Raw genomic sequence first — 4,177 nt, 5'->3', positions numbered from 1 at the left:
ATGATCGTAAGATTGTAGTTTCGATTCCTGGACCGGGCGATGAGTTGTGTTCTTGAGCAAAACACTTCATTTCACGTTGCTCCAGTCCACTCAGCTGGCAAAAATGAGTAAAGCTGCGATGGACTGGCGTCCCGTCCAGCTGGGGAACACATACACCATTGAAACCGGGAAACCGGGCCCATGAGCCTGGCTATGCTTTAAAAGGGTTCATTTATTATTATATATATATATATATATATATATATTTATAATCTTAAAATAAAGACCCAGAAGTTTTGTAAATACATGGTGTGATCAGTAAGTATCAGGACTGTTGCCATAGTAACGAAGCTAAAGCACGCAGACAGAAGCTGCTTGACACAAATTGACCTTAAACGCTACTGTGCACATGCATTAAGTTTTGACGTTCTAGCTCAGTTCCACTGTTTATAGCAGTGCTTGGAAGGAAGGTGTGTAGCATGTGACCGTGGCATTTACCATAATAGAGAAAGTTGAGCAGAGAATCTGCATCAAATTTTACCAAAAGCTTGGTGATACCTGCTCAGAGGCCTATGCAAAGTTCGCAAAAAGTTCTCATCGTTCTCGACACAATCAATGAGATATTGTGCAGCTGAAACCCGAGCGCCCCCTTGATCAGCTGAAAGCAGTTTTGACATTAACTTGTCGGACATGCTACGCACCTTCCCTCCAAGCACCGTTGTGAACAGGGGAAGTGCGCTACAACGTTGCAATTTGGTTACGCCTGCACAGCAGAGTTGTAGGTCACTCTGTGCCAAGCAGCTTTACTCTGCGTGCTTTAGCCTCGTTACTATGTCAACAGTCCGGATACTTATTGATCAGACCTTGTACAGCTACTCAGGGTTTTCTAGTCGAAATAATAATTTATCAAGCTCGAAAAAGACAACTGAGAAACGGTCTTGTTTCCAGCTTGATAAATGGTGGAATAAATTATTATTTCGACCAGGAAACTCTGAATAGCTGTATGCTCAAGAATTGTGACGTCCTTTACTCTCTTAGCTAATCGAGTGCTTTTCTTCTTGTTGAAGCATCACCACATAACTACGCATGTGTGTGCGTGTGTGTGTGAGTGAGTGTGTGTGTGCGTGTGTGTGTGTGTGTGTGTATGTGTGTGTGTGTAATTCTTTAATCCTTTAAAACATTTTCATTTTCAAAGCTGTTGTCATGCTGGGGCACCACCGTTGACTGTGCTACACCGTTATTTCAAACCCCCTCTGATATGTGGCATTTGGTCAGAGAGTGTGCTCCATGCCGCTGTCCGCGTCTGTGCTTCCTGTCGTGAGGTAGGATCATCTGGAACTCTTGACAGGAAGGGATCCAGTTTTGTTTTAAAACACTTACATCCACACCATGCAGGTCTCTCAGGCATTTTGGTATGGATATTGAAGAGCTGTAGGCCCTTGAAACCCAAGCTATTGCAGTATCTGGTCCCGTATTTTGGCGGCGATGCTGGGATCTTTGGCACTATGCAGTGGCACCCCCCCCCTTATGCTGTTTGAGTAATTTTCAATGCCAAAGTTTGGTACAAGGCCTTCCGGGATTTTCCAGATGTATATCACTGCATATCATTCCCGTCTTCGTTCTAGGGAGAAGATTTTTAATTCCTTCACTCTTTCCCTATTGCTGATACGTTGCATTGAGACGATTTTCTTTGTGTAACTTCGTTGGATTGCTTCGAGTTCCGCTGTGAATTTTATACTGTGTAGTGATCATAGTTGGGAGCAGAAGTCCAAGTAGCTAAGCACGTGTGTTCTCCAAAGAACCATCAATGTCACCTTTTTCTCTTTTTCCATTTTTCCTCTTTTTATTTTCTTCATCCAGCTATCCGTCTGCATTTTATTACCAAATTGGTAATATGCACTTGAAAAGATGCATCATTGCTCATGTCGATACCCAGGTCACGCACTGATTTTGATTCAGGGACTGCAATGATTCCTCCCGGGCCAGTGTATCCTGTCTGCATGTCGTTTAGCTTTGTGTGCTGGTAGTGCAGGGCTTGGAATTTATCTGTATTAAGCTGCATGTTGTTGCCCTCATCCCACCTGTATTTTGCATCCATTTCCCGTTGGAGATGTGCAATATTTCCAGGATGTTGTATCGTCTGAGAGACTTTTGTGTCATCTGCATAGCTAGCAAGGGTGGCTATCTGAGAAGGCCACTATAAATAGCAGCGGCCCTAAGACAGCGCCCTGTGGAACACCATTTGCTATTTGTGTTTCCTTATATGCTACATATATATATTTATATATATATATTATTCGCTTTTCTAATTCATTATTACTTATTGTTCAATGTAAATCCTGTATTTGATTAGCACGCTCTCTTCCAAAGACAGCTTCATTGCTTAGTTCTCCAACCTCTCTATCTATCTATCTATCTATCTATCTATCTATCTTCATCTCCCTCTCTCTATCTCTCTCTCTCTATCTCTTTCTCTTTCTCCATATGTTCATTCTCTTAATACTAGATTAAATCTGATGTTGAAAGAAAGCTTATTCCCTTCTCTTCGTCGGACCTGCAATCGGTAACGGCCTCGTTAAGAAATCAAGCGAAAATAACTATAGCTTCGTCATCCCATAACTAAACAATAATGAACGCTTTCTTTGTCACCTAGTAATGTTATACGACATCGCTGACGTTTAACCGTAGCATACGACCAAAATATCGACTGGTGGCCTGAAGTTAAAGTCTCTTGTACCGTTCCCTCGGACTCCACTCATATTTTTTTATATCGAGCTCCGAAAGAACGAAACTCAAATATAACCATAGGGGAATTTTAGCTCAGATTGTGAAAAGAGACGTAGCTATATGCCGCATAAATATTTTTCCCGTTGCTCAACTTATTTTGTCATAAATAGCTCATACAGAAAATGTAGTTTGTATATTGGCGAAATTGTAAGAGCATCAGACAAAAGACATTATAGCCAGGGCCGGCGCTAGGAAGTGCGGAGCCCAATTAGAGAATTGTCAGTGGGGTCCTCTATTCTACTTGGTAGAGTAAGGCCTTCCCTTAGGAAAACATGATGCAGTGCAGCAAAACCTGGAAGGATATCCTGCATTGCATTTCACATCAGGCTTTGACCTGCAATCTACAAGAGAGGTGGAAGAGAGGACGCCCTAAGTATAGCTGGGGATGGAATACTGACAGAGAGATGGAAAAGCAGGGATCGAACTGTAGAGAAACAGAAAATAGCCCAGAGTTGAAAACAGTGGAGATAAATTCGTCGATAGCCTATGCTCCATAAAGGGCAAAAGGCTGAAGTGAAATAAGCGAAGTAACATTATCCAATATGTCCTGTTATATAATAACGAATCGCTATATCTAGCCTCCTTCATAAGTGTCTTGAATTATATGCATGTGGTACGGCGTTGATGGTGAGATACGAACTGATAATCTTTATGCTACTAAGTCAACATTCAACCAACTTTGACAACTGCGTAGATTCGATATAAAATATGTGAATGTGTGTCTTTCTTCACAAGAAAGTAAATTTATTAAGTAGCAAAGCAGCAGACAATTTGCATAAATCTCGGAGATATACAGCAATGCCCGAAAAGAATACGTCTGTCAGAGAAATTCTAAACATTTTAGATAAATACAATGGACGTGTGTAAATTGATGGTAAACTGGTTTTATCTACAGACATTGTCTTTTGTATTTTGTTTTTCCGTAACAAGTACTCTTTGAATGCTAATTCAATCATCGTTTTGATAGATAGCACAGCTGGGGGTCTTTTTCATGTGTCATGTGAATGTCCTTGTATTGGTTTAGTAAAACCAAATCAGATCTATTCAATAAAACATCTTCGAGACAAAATATTTAGAAGATAATAACACATTATAAAGACATTTCTTTAACGTTTAACACTTGTGTTTGTTGGTGGTGGGAGGTTCTTGTGCTTTGCTGTTTGTTTTGTTGTTTTTGTTTTTGTTCTCTTGTAATTTTTTTTTTTTTTTCAATTTTTGCTTCCCCACCATGTTTTTTTTTTTCTCCTCCATTCAAAATAATTCTTTGAAATGTACTTTTGTTTCAGCATGCAAGTTGCGGTTATTTAACCCAAGGTCTATTCTGTTCGAGAAGATCTCATCAAAGGTGTTACACGCTTTGATTATATTAATAGATCGATCTCGTCTTTTATCCATCCATAGCGTATCTAGG

This window comes from Octopus bimaculoides, chromosome 12, assembly GCF_001194135.2.
Source record: "Octopus bimaculoides isolate UCB-OBI-ISO-001 chromosome 12, ASM119413v2, whole genome shotgun sequence".
In the NCBI taxonomy this organism is placed as follows: Eukaryota; Metazoa; Mollusca; class Cephalopoda; order Octopoda; family Octopodidae; genus Octopus; species Octopus bimaculoides.
The sequence above is the reverse complement of the archived record's forward strand: the minus strand, read 5'-3'. Positions refer to the sequence as shown.